The sequence below is a fragment of the Notamacropus eugenii genome, chromosome 2 (genome assembly GCF_028372415.1).
Source record: "Notamacropus eugenii isolate mMacEug1 chromosome 2, mMacEug1.pri_v2, whole genome shotgun sequence".
NCBI classification, from domain to species: Eukaryota; Metazoa; Chordata; class Mammalia; order Diprotodontia; family Macropodidae; genus Notamacropus; species Notamacropus eugenii.
Genome location: NC_092873.1, coordinates 528,255,500 through 528,275,834, shown reverse-complemented (window position 1 = coordinate 528,275,834; position 20,335 = coordinate 528,255,500). Strand labels below are relative to the sequence as shown.

General features: G+C 46.5%; 1 protein-coding gene across 4 annotated transcripts in view; it reads left to right on the top strand.

The window, feature by feature from the left end:
* GNG12 (G protein subunit gamma 12) overlaps positions 1-20,335 on the top strand; it is a 135,959-nt gene that overhangs the window by 66,339 nt on the left and 49,285 nt on the right. The window contains exon 1 of one of the 4 annotated variants that reach the window (XM_072649801.1): positions 4,348-4,432. The exons of the other annotated variants lie outside the window; for them this stretch is intronic. The gene's annotated coding sequence lies outside the window, so the exon portion shown is untranslated. Of the gene's footprint in view, positions 1-4,347; positions 4,433-20,335 lie in introns of those variants that run through there. 4 annotated transcript variants of the gene reach the window in all.

Sequence of the window (20,335 nt, the reverse complement as noted above, 5' to 3'; positions counted from 1 at the left end):
TGGTTAGGCAGCAGACACTTATTAAGTTACTACTATATGCCAGGCACTGTGCTAAAGCTCTGGGGATACAAAGAAAGACAAAGGCCTGGTCCCTGCCCTCAAGAAGCTTCCTCTCTAAAGAGGGTGATCATGCAAATAACTCCCCATTTCAGATAAAGACAGGGGTTCTAGAAGGTGACCTCAGAAAGAAGTGGCGAGGAGCTGTGGAGTTTGAAAGGTCTTCTTCACAAGGCAGAGTTTGAGCCAAGAGGCAGAAGTGAGGAGGGAAAATGCTCCATTACTTGGGAACTGTCAGTGCAGACGTAGGGAGATTCTGGTGCCTGCCTTCTATCAGTTATTTCCAATTTATCCTGTCTATTGCTTGTTTGGCCTGGTCAGGTCATTTAGTCCTGCTTGCCTCCAGGTCTTCCTCTTTAAAATGAGCTGGAGAAATAAATGGCAAACCCCTCCGGTATCTCTGCCAAGAAACCCCCAAATGGGGCTGTGAAGAGTTGGACACGACTGAAACGACTGAACACAAAACATAACGTGTTTGTACGTAGTTGTTTGCATGTTCCTCCCCCATTAGACCATGTGCCCCCTGAGGGACCGCTTTTTTTGGCCTTTCTCTGTCCTCAGCTCTTAGTACAGTACTTGACATAATATAACCAGTACTTATGGAAATGTGTATTGACTGACTGACTGACTGACTGCTAAAGTTTCTTGTGTTAGGACCTCCTGGAGGGTTCCATTCCCAACTCTAATGCGACCATGTCAGGCGAATGAAGGGAAGACCAGTGTTGTCCCTTTTGTGGACTTGGAAACAGGCTCAGAAAGATTCAGCAACTCTCAACATCACACAGCTAGTGAGAGGAGGCTCTGGGGGATGATGAACCCAATTTGAAGTAAAAAAGACCTGGATTCAGATTCAAAGTCAGATGATTGCTAGCTGTATATCCCTGGGCAAGTCATCAAACCCTGCTGGGTCTCCATTTCCTCATCTGCAAAATGAGAGGGTTGGACCCAATGTCGTCTGAGGTCTCTTTGGCTCTAGAGCAAACAGTCCATGGCATATAGTAGGTGTTTTAACAACGGCTTTTTGAATTAGATCGAAACCTTCTCACCCCAACCTTGTGCTTCTCCACTGCTCTGTGGGTAGCCCACAGCAGGTAAAGAAGGTGCATGGCACGCATTGCCTTGAAGCTTCACTGAGAATGGTAGTTTCTTGGACCCAGATTGGGCTCACAGGAGATCAGTAACATGAGGGGCCCAAACTTGCCAGTCCTCAGAGAAGCCCTTAAAATCCCAGGGAGGCAAAGGGAAGATTATCCCCCAGAGAGTCTGGAGGTCTTGGTTCATAGAATCCAGAAAACCAGGGTTCAAATCCTGCTTCAAGTACTGAGTAGTTGGGTGCCCAGGGCAAGTCACTTAATTCCCCTGGCCTTGTTTGTAAGAATCATAATAATAATGGCCATAGTAATTATCACACCAGATCCGTGTAAGATAATGTATGTAAACTGCTGTATAAACGTTTGTGGCAGTTATTAAAATACCTGACTCTGCTCTCTTTAATGCTAATACCTTCCCTTCCTTGATTATTTCTAGCTTTTCCTCTATATTTGTCTCCCCAGTTAGACTGTGAGTTCACTGAGGGCAGGGACTAGACCTTGGGTGGAGAATCTGCACATGAGGACTAGAGGACCACACGTGACCTTGAGGCCACTGGCTCTCCATCCCTGCACTGTCCTTTGCCTTTCTCGGTGTCTCCAGTTCCTGGGACACAGTAGGTCTTAATAAGTATTTTTTGACTGATTTATTCATTGCCACCACTGGTTGTATGGCCTTGGACAACTAGGCCAACTTGTCTGGGTCTCAGTTTCCCTTTGACAGTACTAAGGACCCTTCAGTTTCCCCAGACTCAGGACAGAATCTTAGATTTAGAGCTAGAGGGAAACCTGGAAACCGCTGACTTTAATCCTTTCATTTGACAGGTGAGGAAACTGAGACCCATCAGGTTCCAGCCTTGCCTCAGTAGAATTCATACCCAGCTCTTTCTGGCTCCAACTCTCCATATACCAGCTGGGTGATGTTGGGAAAGCCTGAATCTTTCTGCACCCATTTCCATATCCATAAAATGAGGGCAGTACTATTTTCCTATCTCATCCCGCTTTAGTGAAGAGTCCTGGCACATATGTGTGGGGGGGTGTATGGGGGAGTGGTAAGCAGAAATCTCATGACTCCTTGCTAGAAGTCTAGTCTTTAAATGAAAGAAAAATGCCATGAATGAGTGAATGAATGAATAAGAAAGTGAATGGAAAATCATTTCTCAAACTTACATACGCCAGGTACTCATAGGGTAGAAAGACCTCAATCCAAAAGACAGACAGTCCGTGCTCTCAAGAAAGAATTTCCTCTTGGTTTTTTATTTAGTCAGTCATACTTTAATTTGGGAGAAGGGGATTTCAGGCAGACTCCATCCTTCCCTTTAGTATTAATTGCGGTTGTTAATACTATAATATCGTATTAATGATAATTGGCACTATAAGTTTACAGAGCACTTTACATAAAATACATTATTTCATTAGACCCTTTCCACAGCCCTTGTGAGGTGGGTCCTTCAGGGCCTACTGCACAGATCATTAGAGTGAGGCATTTGGCAAACATTTATTTAGCAAGTACTTCAGTGCCCATCCATCTGCCTTGAGGGCTGTTTATTGTTTTAAAGATAATTGGTAATTCTCTGTAAATACGGAGAATTTAATTTTACAGATGAGGAAACTGAGACTCAAAGAGCTTGTCCAGACTTGCCCACAGTCACCCAACTAATGTCAGGATCTGGTTTGGAACTGTCCCTTCCTGATTCACATTAAACATGCCTTCCACTATATACACACATACACACACAGAGCATGCACACACACATACACACCATACACATGTACTACATACACACACACACACACACACACACACACACACACACACACACAGCCTGCGCTTTATGGAGTATATAGGCCAGGAGCTGCCTGTCTGGGCTTCTTCCTGGCCTGGAGTCTGCACTGGGTACAGAGGGGAGAGTTCCCACAGTGAGGATGTACAACGGGAAGCTCTCCAGGGGCTCTTGTAGTCACACAGACTGACGGGTGCAGGATGAACAGAGAGGAGGAGGGGCAAGGAGCAGATGCCTCCCTGTACACAGGAGACTTCCACTAGAAATTGGCATGAGGCAGAATTCTGCAAAGTGAAGTACAGAATCGGTCTTGAACTTCCCTTAGCATTGGCCAGCCCCAGCCCTCAGATGGCAGCAGGAGGCAGTGTGTGGCTTACCTTGGCTACTTAGCCCTTCTGCCCCTCCGTTTCCTTATCTCTAAAATGGGGTAGTAGGGGTAGGGTAGAAGAGCTATGATCTGACCCTAATCAAAGCTTCCATCCTTCCCTTCAGAAGGACCCTCCTCCTTCCTCCCCTTCTTTTCCTTTTTTTCTTCTTTCTTTCCTTTCTAAGGACTCTGGTCACCTCTTTCATCCTTCCCATCCCCCTTCTATTTCTCCCTCCTTCCCTCTTCTGCAGTATGCCCCCTTCTCTTGGATTGTACCAGGGAAAAAGGCAGAAATAAAGGCTGTGGAGTGCTGGCTATTCACTCTGAATGAAAATGTGGCCAGGAGAAAAGAGAAGGCTGGGTGAGGATCCTGCAGAGGAAAACCATGTCCAATTTCTCTGCAGAAACCTAGGGCTCCTTTCAGTGAAATGTTGCACAGCTCTGCCCCCTGGAGTACCATACAGGAACACCTGCTCTCAGAATCCCCAGTCTTCCAGTCGAATTTGAATGTACAAAGCAGGCCCTTTGTTCTCATTATCAATAATCCTGGAAGAAACGTCAGCACTGGGTAGATTGGAGAGCAAAACTGTTGTTGTTTTCCCCCGAAATAACCTCGTCTGGATGTCAGAGTGGAAGACTGTCACAGCTGTGTTTTAAAAATTCAAATCATTTCAGATTATATTAAAAATATTATCTACAAGGACCAGTCACTAACTAATATGGATTTAAATGTGCTTTCCAAATGCTTTCATTCAGAATGGATTTCTGTTGCAGAAACTCTAGGTCCCCCCTATTCGGTCCCGGGGGCACAGCGATGCAGCTGTTACCAATAAGTAATGGACATTACTCACGCTCCCACCAGCGGCGGCTGCTTTTGCTGAGCTGCTCACAGTCCTTGGGAGGCTGTTTTGTCTCTTTCCCCTTGGCTCTTTCTGCTACTGGCCGTGACCTGAAATCGAGCAAATGTCAGAAATACTCCCCTCCCAGCCAAGCATGTCTAGGAGATTCTAGATTAGGAGCTCGGGCGGATGCTGCCTGAGTGCTGGGCTGTAATTCATCTCTGCTCCTGTTAATTTGCGTGTCCTTGGACTGTCGCCGGCCACTCGAAGGGCTGCCATCAGAGCGAGGCTAAGCAGGTACCATTTTTCACAATTTTATGTTTTCAGAATTCTTTTTTAAAAGTAAAAATGGAAATCAGTTTCAGGGAGCTGGGGAGTGGGAGGGGAAAAGGGAAGTCTTCCTGTATAGTTTTATCTCCTCATGTATGCAGAAAACCTTGTGGATTTGTTAATTTTTTAGAAGCTTTAGACTGGCAAGTCAAACCTGATTCATTTAACACAGGTTGGGATTATAATAAGAACCTTAAAAATAAAATCCCATTGGCCTTGCTTTCACAAGAATGATTTTATTTATTGGGGAAATTGTTCTAAGGCACACTCTAGCTGAAAGACAGAGGCATGATAATCTTTAAGAAAACAAAATACGTGTGAAAGATCGTAGGTTTAGACCTTGGAAAGCACCGACCGTTGAGGTCATTGAGTCCAGCTCTTTCGTTTTACATCCCAGTCAACCAATCAATGTTTATTAAGAGAGTCATTGATACCAGGTACCTGTCCTCGAGGATGGATCTGGATTTGAATTGCACCTCAGGAACCCATTAGCTGATGACCAAGCCACAATCTCTCTGGGCCTCAGTTTTCTCACATATGAAATAGGGGTGGGGAAGAGGAGAGGGTACGAATGGATGCTCTCTAAAGTCCCAACCGATTCTAAGTCTTTGATCCTAGACAGGTAAAGTCGTTTTCTCCCAAGGTCATGCTGTTGCAGGTGGATGGGGCAGGGGTCTTGTGGTGCCAAATGGAGCCTTCATTTCTCGATTCGCCTCTCCTTTGTTTATGCCTCCTGTTCTGGGGGAGGGAAGGGGAACCCTTCCCCACTCCTACCCCCAGACTGATCTGTACTTGTGGCACAATGCCAGGGCCACCAGCCTACTCCACGGTCACCTTCCTTAGCAGATTCTCAGCCCCAGCGAGCTGGTTACCTTTAAGTCATCTTTTCATTTTCAGTGTCGAGGCCTCTGGGTAGAGTATTCCTTTCCTTCTCATTATTTTATTCCATGTCATTTCCTACAAATCTTCCTTTCACGGCTTTGAATTTCTCATTTCTCACTTCCTGTTGTCCAACAGTATTCAGTCTTGCTCTTAGAGTGCTGGTGGACCTCTAGTCGGGAGAACCTGGTTCGAAACCTGCCTCTTTTGACAATTACTGACTCTGGGATCTGAGCTCTAGGACTCAGTTTCCTCATCTGTAAAATGATGTCCCTTGTGCCTGGAGGTCTGTAATCCCTCAGACCACCATCTTGTGGCTGTCCTGGCATTGGTCATTGCCAGATGTTTGCATAGCCCCAAGAATGCTGCTAGGAATATTTAGACTCAGTTGCTGCCTTTGATTCTCATGGGGGTATTTTTTCTGTAGGGACATTTTCAATGACTTTGACAGGTACTTTGTTTTCCATTCTTTCCATGTCCTGGCCATTCCACCAAAGCCTGAGCCGGAGACCTTTTGAGGCAAGGTGTGAAGGGCCCATTCATTTCTCACACACTGGAGGATTGTTTGTCCACCAGGGACTGCTTTCTTCTCAAGAACAAGGAGGTGAAAAGAGACACACAGCCAACAAATTAAATTTCAAAAAATCCAGAATTTGACATCCTTGTTTAATGACTCTTGAGGATGCTCCTCTTCCCTGTCTTAAATTTTTTCCTCCCTCCCCCCCTTTCCCACAGGCTCTGCTCCCTTTTTATTCCAGGAATACAGAAACCCATTGCCCCAGGCAACAGGGCTTGGGCTTTTTTTTTTTTTAAACTACCCCCAAGGGCATAGGCTCTGTGGGAGTCTCACTTTTCTCTCCTCTCAGATATCAGCTGAGAGTCCTAAGGGATACTAGGAAAGAGCTGCCAGACCAGTTCTGGGAAGGATGGGTGAGGGATACAGCTCTGTGAATCCCCCATCTGTGAATCCTTCCTTCCCCCATTGGCCCAGCCACAAGTAGACTAATAAGTCCCCAGCTGTTAGCTTCTGTAGGGAAACATCTGGTCCCAACCTTAGAGGATGGCTTGTCTGACCCTTCCATTTTATAGAGAGGGAAACTGAGGCATCTCTCTTTACTTGTCAACTCTATCCCTCTTTCCATTGTTGAAAGTTTATTTTCCCATTAATCCACTGGGAAGACAACTGCCTGTGTTAATGGTCTCTTGATATTCGTTTAATTACAAGGCCCCTCTAATCCAAAGTCCTCTAATTCAGAGCATTCCCTGGCATTCAGACCCACCATTGGTAACACGTCAAAGTGCCCTTGGTGACCAGGCTTGCACCAGGGGTAGAGAAGAGCAGCGAATGCCAGGTTCTCAAAGCAGGTGAGTAGGAGGAGGTTTGCAGAGACAGGTGTGACCAGAGCTAAGGGGCTTTTTGGTGGGCTGTAACCTCCCTCTGAGTTGGAGGTAGTGGGAGGAGAAAGCCAATAAAGCAGAGAGGATCTTGGGTCTTCTTGAGAGGCATAATGTCTCAGAGTCAGAAGACAGTAGTTCCTCCAGTCTCTGCCCACCTTCCAGGGGACAGGTCTGCCCCGCTCAAGGCTTCTCTTCCCCAGAGCCTCATGAGATAAAGACTCAAGTCCTTCACCATCTTGGTCCTTCACCATCTTGATTCTTTCCCATCTTGGTCCATCACCATCTTGGTCTTCCTCACTCACAATCATAGGTCTAGGGCTAGAAGGGACTTTAGAGGACATCAGTAAAGAAACTGAGGCAGACAGCTATTAAGTGATTTGACCAGGATCACACAGCCAAGAAGTATCTGGGGCCACCTTTGAATGCTCTTGAGGCCTGTCCAACTCCAAACCTAGGTTCCCAGCTGGGAACACCTATGGTGTTAAAAGGCTTTAGGAGAAACTGTAGAAGGAAAGTTTGGGGTAGGAGGTGGGAATTTGAAGCTAGCTTCAAATAGTTAAAGGGTCATTGTGTAGGAAAGGGAATTACACTGATCCCAGGTAGAAGGTGAGAGAAAGCTTCCTAATGATTGGAAGGTCCAGTGCCAGAATGAGCAGCCTGAAGAGGCGGTTTCCAATGAAGGCCTTCAAGCAAAAGCCAGATGACCCCTTGTCCTTTCTGGGCACTTTTTCAGGCCTAAGAAGGACTTGATGATCCCTTTGGTCCTGCCATCTCTTCTATAGCTCTGTGAATGGGAATGTCCAGGATAGGGATGTGTCCTGGAGATGGAGAGCAGATAGTGTCAAAAAAAGCAGCTATGGCTGATCTCCTCCCTCTGAACCTTTGCCTTGGCTGGTCACCATGCCTGGTATGATGTCCCATCTTCATTTCTACCTCTTGGAATCCCTGACTTCCTGCAGAGCTCCTCCTTGAGGACTTCCATAATCTCCTCCCTGGCTGGTTCTCCCCCCCCTTGCCCCAGTACCTTTTAGTCATTCGGGGTATGTTTTATATTGATTTCCATGCAGACGTATTGTTTCCCTGGTGAACCATATACTGCTTGAGCACATTTGTTCCTGTCTTTGCATCCCTGGTCGATCTTTTGGTTAGCGGCTGTATTTGAGGACCTACTATGTGCTTGGGGGCTCCAGCAATGAGAATAGAGAAAGGTAAATCATGTTTCCTGCCCTCAGGAGGCTTATAGTCTACTTGGTGAAACAAGAAAGATGTGGAAGAAACAAGTCTCCAGTGACCAATCAGTCTGCAAGCTAAGCTTATTACTGAGTTCTGAGAGCTGTGGAATTTCTCCAGGGGTGGGAGCTGAGCCCTGCCAGGGGGCTTCAAGTCAGAGAAAAAGAGAGAGATAGATAAGCAGAGAAAGAGAAGGGGCTAAGCTTAAGCCGAGATCTGTCCCTTGTTGGCTCTGGGAGCAGCGGGGTCATGACATCTCTAGGAGTTTTCATCTCCTCAGCTGTAAAGTGGAGTGAATGATACTGTGGAGGAATTCATGCAGTAAATCAGTCTGCATCATACCAGGTCCCCTCAACTTCACATCCAGTGGAAGTTGACAATTGTAGAGTAGAGGGGTTTTCCTCATGGGAAGCTCCCCACACTGATGAAACCAGAGGTCCCACCTGAAAATGTGTGAGCTAGCAGCTCATTACTCATTCCCTCTGTGATTGAAGGGCAGTGTGGTTTGGTGGAAAGAAATCAGAAGCCCTGGGTTCGAATCCTTGGGATGTCACCACTAGCTGTGTGGCCTCAGGCCAGTCACTTTCTTCATCTGTAAAAAGAGGCATTTGGCCTAGCTAATCTCTTCAATCTCTTCCAGCTCTCTATCCACATTGCTGCCACACATAGTGGGTTGCTTTCTACACTAGTGAAGGGAAGGGTCTCCCATGGGAGAATTGACAAATTGGTATGTTGTGTCATGATGTCCTCTAAGGGCCTGTCTATGATCTGTCGTAATATATGCAAGAGACAGTAGGGATACAAGCCTGACACTAATAAGGGCTTCGTACAAAGGAAGGGAAACCAGTTTTGATCACTATTCTCCAGAAGCACTGAGGCCAAGAACCAGCCTCCTGGCAGGTTCTCACACAGAGCATGTCACCTAACTCTCATGCCCATAATGCTTCTCCTCCCATCCTCCTCCTGGCTTTCTACTAGACTGTTTAAATCCAAGGCAAGAAGGCTTTTCCATTCTCCCCCAATGCTACTGCCTTCCCTCTGAGATTACCTTCCACTTAGAATAGATGGATGGATGGATGGATGGATGGATGGATGGATGGATGGATGAATAGATGCATAAATAAATTGATAGGTAGATGGATAGATAAATTGGATAGATAGGTGAATGGATGGAAAAATAGATTAGGTGGATTGATAGATAAGTAGGTGGATTGTATGTGTTTATCTTTCGTTGCTGAAGAAGACCTTGCCATCAGAGAAATGATGACATGACTTGCACTTGACTTTGTTTTGAGTGAGGGAGGGCTGTACAGGTCAACAGCCTCACTTCTCCTCCAGAGTCATCTGAATCCAGTGATGATCAGGATGACTGGAGATGACCCAGGATGAGGCGGTCGGGGTTAAGTGACTTGCCCAAGGTCACACAGCTAGTGAGTGCCAAGTGTCTGAGATGAGATTTGAAACTCCTGACTCCTGCACTCATACTCTCTCCACTGTACCACCTAGCTGCCCCAGCAGGTGGATTAATAGGTAGGTGAATGGATAGATACGTAATGGATTGCTAGATAGATGGTAGATAGATGGTAGATAGGCAAGGTAAGTAGATAGATGGATAAACAGATAGATATAAATAGATAAGTAGATGGACTGATAGGCAGATGAATAGATAGGTGGATCATAGTATATATTATTATGTGATATGTAGTTAATATATAATATATTATAATTATTAAGCATATTTTATATGATTATATTATTATTAATAATAATATATCATTATCGACACCGTATTGTCTATGACATATATTGCCCATAGTTATCTACGTTTTGTCTCGCCTACTAGACTGCGAACTCCTCAGGGTGGGGGGCCATGGTTTTCCCTTTGTGTGGGTCCCTCCCCCTTAGCCCAGGTCACGTGGCAAGTGCTTAGTGAATCCTTTTCTGACTCAGGCTCCTTTCCGACATTCATTTAACTTCTCATCACACAGTAAAAGGGCCACCTCAGTCGAAAATTCTTTCTTGTGTTTCTTTCCTCACTCCCAGCTTCCTCGCCCAGTCCCCCCTCACCCTTCAGCCAGAGAAGTGGTGTAAGCCTAATCCATTCTGACTTCTATTTCATTATGATTTCTATTTCAAGGTCCTGAAATTTTGTCATTGTGAATGTGAAATTTCCCATTAGGAAATAGCACACACAAGACGTCATTTAATGGGGCACTTGCTTGTCTCTCCTCCCAGTGGTCCTGATGGGAATAAATACTGGAATTGATTACCCAGCATCTGTTGCAGATGTTAAAGAGTTAGAGAAATTGTATGAACAGCTCTCCAAATTAAATCATCTCTCAGCAAAGATGTCTGCCACTTAGCTTGGAAGCTGTCCCATGCAGAAGCCAGGTGTAGTCCCAAGAATTGCTACTACTTTTTTGAGACATGGACCTCTTTGGCCGTCAGCTGGACCACACTCCTTCTCAGAATTGTGTTTTCAAATGCATAAAATACAAAGGATTGCCAGATAGCCAATTCTCTTAAAATGAAGAAGTAATTTTTTTTTCCCATCTAAGTTGGAGGACCTCCTAAAATCCACACGCAGATGTCAGGTCCTGCCATACTTGGTGGGCTACTCCAGATGCTCCCATTGTGGGAGACGTCATGAGAATGGCAAGGAGACCTCAGTCACAACACAGCCTCTCACACGGAGCCTCAGCATTTGGCCTAACCATTCGAGTATGATAAGCCCCTTGAGGGCAGGGGCTGGTTTTGCCACTAGTGCCAGTACAGTGCCTGGAAATGAACCTTTGAGGAAATGCTTTGTGGATGCTGAACTGACTGACTAATGATATTACAAGTCCACAAAAGGCCTTTGGGCAGCAAGGTGGTGCAGCAGATGGAGCAGAGAGTGCTGAGCCTGGAATCGGGAAGACCTAAATTCAAACCTGGCATCAGACACTTCTAGCTGTGTGGCCCTGAACAAGTCACTTAACTTCTGCTGCCTCCATTTCCTCAACTGTAAAGTGAGGATGATAGTAAATTAGGCCTGAAATCAGGAAGACGGGTTCAAATCCAGCCTCAGACATTTACCAGCTGTGCAACCTTGGGCAAGTCACTTAACCTCTGTTTGCCTCAGTTTCCTCATCTGTACAATGGGGATAATAATTGCACTTCCTTCCCAGGGTTGTTTGTAAGATAATCATTGTAACGTGCCTAGCACAGTGCCTGGCATCTAGTAGGTTCTATATAAATGTCAGCAAATATTCTTAGCTATTAATGTATTCCTAAGGGGAGTCTGTCTAAATGCTGGCTATTGTCTGTTTTTACTGCCATCACTGAAGCAAATCTTTGCCCTTTGAGATCTGACTTGACCAATGGTTCATCCCTCTGGGGCTGCCTGGCGTGAGCCTTGCCAGTGGTCACTCGGTAAGCTTTAGCCAGGATGCTAATCCAAATGTGGGTCTTTTCCAGTCTGGACAGACAGACTCGTGCTGGGCCTGACCTTGGAATCTGACCAGGTGGAGCAGGAAGGACCTAAGAGAAAGCGGTTTCTCCTTGTCCTGATGCAGCATCAGAGGAGGTTCTGTTGTAGTGGTGGGAATTGGACAGACCCATTCTCCAGCAGGGCCTTAGGCTGGAGAGGCTGAAAATTGGGGCTCCAGAGATGTAGCAACAGGAGTAGAGGTCTAGGTATCCTAAGGGGCAGAGCACTCCACTCTGGCTGTGTGGCCTTGGGCAAATGATTAGGCATCTCTGGGCTTTAATTTCCTCCCATACAAAATGAGAGGGTTCAAGTGCTTAGCCTCTGTTGTCCTTTCTAGGTTTTGTGGGTTTTTTAGCCTGAGTCTCCCTATGTTGGCCAGGCTAGACATTCAATGGGGACTCATAGCTCAGAACACTGCAGTCAGCGTGGAAGTTTTCCTCTCGTCTTAGACAGCCAAGTGTTCCCCCATTCCTGGGGTCTTGCTACAGTCATGCCAGACTTAATGCACTCACCCAAGTTGGTTTAACTCAGAGCTCCTGTCCTCAAGGGATCCTGCATCCCCCAGTCCCTGAGGTCACAGGGGGGTCATCCAGCCCAGCGTGGTTTCATTTCTTGGAAAACAGGAAAGAACTTTTCTTTTCTTTTACTTGGACCTCCATCAGACCAACCAGAAGGAACCCAGTGGTGGAAAGGAAAGTGATGGGAGCTCTGCAAGTCATTAGAATGCCAAAGAAGAGAGCTGAGGAGGTCGTCAGGTCTGGTCCTAGAGCCGGGGGCCTAGGCCACTCTTTGCTCTCTGACTCTCTGAACATGGTCTTCACAAAGGTCTAGGTGTCCGGCTGTTTGGGCCTCCCGCAAAAGGACAAAAGGCTGCCTACTTGGAATAGCAGGACTAATGACCCCTGGAAGACTTACCAAGCATTTTGGATGTATTATATCACTGGTTCCTCAGAGAAGGAAGGGACCTTGGGGGCTGTGGTTTCACTGGTTAAAGGGACCTCCTGGTGTGGAAACTCTCTCTACCAATGGAGATCAGACCTTGCTTCCGAGACTTCAAGTATCCTGTCCATAGGTCAGAGAGACACAGAGAGACCCAGATCTCAGGGCAGGTCATTATTCTGACTTTCACACTGGCCTTGGCTAAAAGCTCCCTGTCACTCTCAGCAGGCTGAATGCTATATCTTTGAGTCCGAAGGGCCCTGGCTCCAGACACTAGATAGGTCTCTAATCTGATAACCAGAAGGTAAGGACAGGCGGGAGCAGTGGGTAGTGCAGTGGACAGAGCTCTGGACTTAATCAGTAATACTCATCTCTCCAAGTTCAAATACCACCTCAGACACTTACTCTGTGACCCTAGGCAAGTCACTTAACTCTGTTTGCCTCTGTTTCCTCATCTGTAAAATGAGCTGGAGAAAGAAATGGAGAAGGAAATAGACACTCCAGTGTCTTGGCCAAGAAAACCCCCAATGGAATCACCAAGAGTCAGACAGGACCGAAATGACTGAACTGTGACAAAGGCTAGCCAGAGGCTAACGTTGCTTCAGTATAAGGAAAGCTTTCTGATAGAGATCTCCCAGAGTGGTGCAAAGAACTCCTTAAAGTGATTGCATTTGCCCTGGCAGAGACTGGATGATGGAATCCTAGGCTGAGAATTGTGAGGTACCTTTGAGATCACTTAGTTCAGCCCTCCATGTTTACAGCTGATAAAAACCTTGCAGGGATGCCGTTGAGTCAGCATTAGAGTTTTTGTAGGGATGACTTGTGTAGGGAAGATGTTGATCTTAGCACAATGCATGGTACATAGCAGTTGCTTAATAAAGCCTTGTTAACTGACTTACCTTGTTAACATGTTCATATCTACCCCATCTACTCTTCAGACCTCTACCCCCCACCCCTCATAGCCCCGACTCACATACACCAGGGTAGAAAAATAAGAGTTATGGATCCGATGTAACACTTTAGTCAGTTAACACACATTTATTAAGCACTTATCGTATACTAGGCACTGTGATGAGTGCTAGGGATACAAAGACAAAAATGAAAATCTATCTGCCCTGGAAGAGGCCTGTCCTAGGAAGGTGTGGGGTGGGGGTGAGGGCTGATGCATCATGTGTCCATAAAGTATGCCCAGAATAAATAAAAATCAGATGCAGGATAGTTAGGGATAGGAGACCTTGGCATTTTGGAGGTTCAGGAAAAACTTCATGCAGAAGATGAGGCTTGAGCTGATTTTGAAGGAGCTGAGAGATTTTCCAAGATCAAGGTCAGGAGGCAGTGCTTTCCAGGCAAGGAAAATTTGCTACCCCCTCCTTTAGACAACAAAAATAGTGACTTGTCCTGAATGCATTTAAAGCAGAGTTGGGCCATTCCTGCCCTTTGGCCATGAAGGGCCATTTCCAGAGAGCAGACCCCTGGATTGTGCCTTCCCGGTTTAGCATTTCTTCATCTGTAGGGGATCTTAATGAGCTAGTGGGAGAGCACTAGATCTGGACTCTGGAATACTCAAGTCTGGATCCCATCGGAGACACTTAACTAGCTGGGTGACCCTGGGCAAATCATTCCACCTCTCTAGGTCTCAGTTTCCCCCTCTATAAGATGAGTGGAGTTGGACTCATGGTGTCTCAGACCCCTACTGTCTTAGCATATCTGTGCTCCTAGGAACTCTGAAAGACCCACGTATCTTTAAAATTCAGTGTTGATGGATTTTCCTGCTCTGTCTCCTTCCTGCTGGAAGATCTGAAGCCCTAGAGCATCCCCTTCCCTAGCCCCATTCCAAAAGGTGATGGCCAGAGGTCCCTGGCAGATTATTTTTCTGTCCCTCTGTGTGTCTGAGTCAAACATGAGTGGGTAAACAAAGCCAAGACTGACTTTCTTTCATCAACCACATGATGTCGCTGTTGACCAGGCAGCGAAGAACCGTCCAACCCCTTTTATCAGACTTTGCATGGAAAATAAAAAAATAAGGCCTTGGTGGTGGATGAAGTGGAGGCCTCCCAGAGGGGGACAGGCTCGTCCCTGGGAACTGGCAGCCTGCCTGGGGCCACTGATGGAAGAAGGGCCAGGCAAAGCCCAAATAGGATAAGAACAACATCGATAATAGACGTGATAGTCTGTGGTAACGTGTGGCACGGTGCTACATGTTGTGTAATGTTTTGTGTTGTATGTAATGAGTTATTTGTTGTACCTTATATTATTATATTAAATGTATGCCTTATATGTACCTTATGTTATTTTTACATAAATGTATATATTATTGTGTTTATATATGTTAATATATATGCTGTCCTATTAATATCTAAAATTTTTTTAGCACTCAAAGATTCACAAAGCGCTTTTAAAAATAATCTCCTTTGATCCTGTGAAGTAGGTTCTATTATTATCTCATTGTATAGATGAGGAAACAGTCTGAGAGAGGCGAAGCATCTTGGCCAGAAGTGACCTCTAGGTTCTTTAGAACCGGCAGAGACCTTAGGGGCTATGCAGGCCAGACGAGTCCAACCCAGGAACCAGCTTAAAGGATAATGGAGAAATATTTAACAAAGTAAGATAAAACTGTATTACGCCTTAGAGAATGCTCACAGGTGGTTTTCTCCAGGAGTCCTTGTGTGTTTTAGCGAACCTGGGTCTTATGTGGTTTTGACAGTGCTGCCCTAGGTCCATCCACTCCTTTTTTCAGAAGAGGCAAGAGACCCAGAGAGGGGAAGGAGATGTCCCACTGGCCATAGGCAGCAGAACAAGAGTTAGAAGCCAGGGTCTTTGGCCCCAAATCCAGGGCTCTCCTCAGTCCTATGATGCCTTTCCCTCCTGCCCTCCAGTATTTGAAGGGAGGTGTAGGACGGGAAGAAGAGGAGGCAGACCAGGGTCACTCTATGGTGTTACCTCTGCACCTGCCAAAGTGAACAGTGCGCTGATGAGGAATGGACACTAGAGGGAGCCCTTAGCTTCCCATTTCTCTTCAGGCTTCTCCTGACCACGTGAACACCATTAGAGCTTTTTGGCTGAGAGCTCAGTGTCTCTCACCTTTAGTTTTACAAACTCGGAATTTTTCAGTGTGCTCTCCCCACTATAGAACCTGGCAGCCTCCCATGAGATGTCCCTCTGTGTACCTGTCTGAGATCTGTTCAATCCAGAAGGGTGCTTCTGGACTGGCCTTTCGCCATCCGGGGACATCCACAAGAAAACCAAGAGGATCATAGACTCAGAAGTGGAAGGACCCCTGAGGACCCCCTAGTCCCCTGAGGCCGGGGGTAGTGAACCCAGGGTAGCACAGGTCCTAAGCAGCCAAAGCTTTGAACCCAGTCCTCCTTCTAACTACCCACTAAGAAGGTTCTTGACTAGACCACTAGACCACCCTGCCTCCCTCAGGGTGAGACAGCTAAGACAAAGAGGGAAAATGATATTTAGAAGACCATTGTGAGCATCTTCCAAGAGAATGTGCCCAGCCTTAAAATGCCCAGCACCCATGTGTTTTATCAAATTGATATCCTTTAGCGTTCTAGCCTTTGATTGACTTCTTATTAATGGTATGTGCCCACTGGAAATGATTACCATTTTGGTAAGTGTTAGAGGCTGTGTCTAGCTGAGGTGGGGGTTGGGGAAGGGGGAAGCACTGGTCTTGGGAGTCAGGAGAGGTTCTAGTGCCTGCTCAGCCACTCTTTCCTTGGGTGAGTCATTCGTAGCTTCCTATCTTCTGTCAAATGAGGGGCTTGGCCTCGGTGATGCCTTGATTATTGTCTCGCTCCTAATGGCCCGTTTGAGGCTTCCTTGGCACAGATACTGGAGTAGTTTGGTGTTTCCTTCTGTACCTCATTTTTCATATGAGGAATTGGAGGCAGAGCGAAGTGACTTGCCCAGTTAGTAAGTGTCTGAGGCCAGATTTGAACTCAGAATCCTCAGCCTCCTGACTCCAGGGCCAGCTCTCCAGGCACCATGGTGCCACTTTAGCTGCCCCTTCAGGTAGAGTCTGGATGTTATGATAGGACTTCTTTTCAGGTATGGATTGGTGGGTGTTGGCCCTTAAAGTCTCTTCCAGTTCTCCATGGTCAGTCAGTCAATCACCAAGCCTTTACCAAGTGCCTTTCTTGTGCCAGGCATGAGGGATATGAAGACAAAAGGGAAACAGTCTCTCTTCCCAGGGAGCTTATATCCTATTAAAGGTCTGTACAGTCTCTTCCCACTTTCCCAGCCTTCTCAGACTCACTTTACTGACTCCATGTATCTTTTTCTGGCTTGGAAAGCCTTTCCCCCCTGGATTAGTTATGCCATGTTGCAAAAATTAGGAATGTTGAGATTCCGTTTGACCTTGCTGGGAAGGCAATAAGAACGCAAGCACTTGTGTCCAGCCCTTGGATGTATGTTGGACTGTAGTCCCAGCTTTGGACCTGGAGGTCAGGTGCATGCCTATCTCTGGCTCCCAGGAGATGGATGGTCCTTGTGGAGCAGGGAGGGCTGACCTTGGCTTGTGAGGTGATACTGTTCAGTGTTGCAGGGACTGATAAGGTACTGAGTGGGGAGGAGAGGGCAGGGCGAGGTGAATCACTCCCCGAGCGGTAGAATTTGGTCCCATTCTTTTTTTGTCTTTGGCCTTCATAGGTTACTGCCCGAGGAAAATGATTTGAGACAAAACTTGCAGCAACAGCCACTTTTGTTTTAACCCCATGACCAGGGCTGCTTTCTCTCTGGAGGCTTCAGAGCCCCATTCTTGGAAGGACCCCCCTAGTCTAGCCCCTTCATTTTACTGATAGGGAAAGGAAGACCCAGGCAAAGGAAGTAGCTTCCCTGAGCCTTAATTTCCTCATATGAAAAATGGGGACCAAGATGAGCCCCCAGCCAGGTGATGTAAAGAGGTTCAAATGACAATGCTGATAACCCACCCTGCAAACTTTAACCGCTCCACAAAGGTCAGTTATCACTAAGGGCACTAGGGGGTGCCATAGATGACTTACTACCAGTCATAGTGAGGGGAAACATTTGCATAGAGCGTTAAGGTTTGCAAAGTGATTTACACATGTTCTCTCGAGATCCTAAGAACAAATTTGGGCTCTTACTATATAAGCACTTAACACATGTTCCTTCATGGAATCAGTTGAATTCAGGGTGACCTCTGGAGGTCATTAAAGTCAACTCCCTCATTTTCTAAATAAGGGAACTGAGTCAAAGGGGCAAAGTGCTTTGAAGGCAGGAAAGGGCAGACCTGGGATTTGCACCCAGGTCGTCTGACAGCCAGAGATGCTCTCTCTGCCTTCCACCGAGGTCATCTGGTCTCTCAATAATAAAGGCAAGTTTACAACCAAATATTCTGACTCCTAGACCAATGTTCCTTCTGACTTTATGAGGCTGGAGACCAGCGGGTGCTTGGTGCCTCCCCCAGCTTCCCTCAGGTCCTCCCTGCCCCAGAGTTCTTCCTGGGCTGGGCTTCAGAACAACCTGCTTCTCCTGCCTGTCTAAAAGAAACCTTCAGTTCCAGCGAAATCCAAGATCCCACTGGAACAGCCTCATTCCTCACCCTTCCTCCCCTCCTTTCCCCTCCTTCTGGCCTCTTCAGACCTTGTTTGCAGCTGTTTAGAGATGGGGGAGGGAAGCCCTAGTCTCACTGCTGTTGGAGGGCTCTGGCTCTAGGAGGAGCAAGATACAGGGTGTGAATCCCAGCGGTGCCATTACAAGTGGAATGACCTTGGGCGCCTCAGTTTCCTCATCTATGCAGTAAGAGGCTGTACTAGATCAGTTCAAGATCCCTTTCATAGCTTTAAATCTGTAATACTGTGATGCTTCATTTAAGGTGTGGTGTTGGGAGAAGGTGAAAGCTACTAGCTGCAGTGAGGTGATCGGACTCTCCTGGAATTTCCCTTCTCTTGCTTCCTGTCCTCCACCCATCCCAGTAATCGGAAATTGGATGTTAACTTTGTAAATGCGTATGTATTGATCTTGGTGATGTGACTGTACTTCATTGAAGGGAAGCTTTCAACCCTCCAACCCTTTGCCATTCAATTCTTTTCCATGCCCTTCTGTAAATCCTCCATGGGGGCATCCCTCCTCCTCTCCCACCTACCTCCAGTGCATTGGAGGTCAAAATCAACTATTCATTCAATCAACAGTCAATCGAGCAATAGGCATTTATTATATGCCAGGCACACCATTGTGGGCACTGGGAACAGAGACCAATGTGACACATTCTCAGCCTTTAAGAAGCTTACATTTTATCAGACAAATACTCTGATATTTAATTGTATCAATCAATGGATGGATGGAAGGATAGGCAGGTAGATGGATGGATAGAAGGAAAGATAGATGGATGAGCAGATAGATAGAGGAAGTAGATGAATGAGTGGATAGAGTGATGTATGAATAGATGGGTGGATAGAAGATTGATGAATGAATGAATAAGTGAATGAAAAAGTGTTTATTAAGTGTTGAGAATACAAATATAAAAAGGAGACCTACTTTGTCCTCCAGGAGCATTAACTCTATTGAGAGAAACTATAGGAAAATGGCGGTAGCCAGGGAGGCATATTTTAGTCTGGAAAATGACAGGTCTGATAAGTGGAGCCAGTGGGGAATAGGTCAGCACATTCTTTTCTGCAGCAGTGACAATGTTGATTTTATTTCCAGAACTGGACAGGAGGTAGAGTAGCTTAATGTGAAGGCACCAGAAGATGGTCTGGAAGCCAAGTGAAGTGAGGTGGGCAGCCCCAGGAGGCTCCCCTGGAAGGGCAGGAGGGGCCCTATGCTGGGAGCTCTGAGGATGAAAGAACTGCAGTGGTCCTGATGCCTCCCTCATTCCTCGCCCTTATCTCTGACTCTCGCCACAGCCAGCCGCTTGTTGCACATGAGCCATCACCAGTCAGACCCGGGCTGCTTCCTCTTCTGCAAGGGGTGTTGATGGGCAGGATGTCTATGGACCTTCAACAAGTGTTTATTATGCGCCTCTGGTGTCACAGTGCACAGAGCATTGGACCTGGAGTCAGGAAGACCTGAGTTTAGATCTGGCCTCAGATACGAACTAGCAGTGTGACCCTGGGCCAGCCACTTACCCTCTGTCTGCCTCAGTTTCCTCATCTGTAAAATGAGGATAATAATACCTTTCTCCCAGGATTTGTGAGGATAGAAATGAAATGTTTGTAAAGTACTCTGCAAGCCTTAAAGGCCCATTTAGAAATGCTAGTTCCGTATTATCTCATCTGATCCTCATAACAACCCTGTAAACTAGACGCTACTGTTATCCCCACTTTACAGCTGAGGAAACTGAGGCAGATGGAGGTTAAGTAACTTGCAGGGAGGGGGGGGCAGGGTCACACAGCTAGTAAGTGTCTGAGGTCTTCCTGACTCCAGGTAAGGCTCTCTATCTACTGCAGCTCCACCTACCTGCCAGTATTCCAATACATCAATACATACGTACATTCGCTCATACATGTGCGTGTATGTATATATGTGTGTGTGCATATATGTATGCACACATATGTGTGCATATATACATTCACAGAGCTCTTTGCAAAACTGTACTGGGTGCCAGAGGGGTTTTTTTTTTTTCATTTTATTTGGGGGAGGAGATGTTCTAGACTTGTTATTTCAATTGGTATTGGCACCTCCCAGTGTGGAGACTCCCTCCCTAGATGAAGATGGGCAAATCTTTTGTAGCTGAGTCCTGGAGAACCGCTAACATTTACATTGGATTCAGTCTGCAAAGTGCTTAATCTGTTTTTTCATTTGCTAAGTAAATATTAAGTCTAGCAGGAGGGGAAGAGGACTAGGCACCACAGTTGGACCCACTGATCCCTGAGGTCCAGGCCAGCCTTCGAAGCCTTCGTTGCTCCGGTGCACCACCTCCCGCCCACAGCCATGGCCCTTTTCACTTGCCCAGGCTACCTCCTTTTTTGGTATCTGGCTCTTCCCTTTGC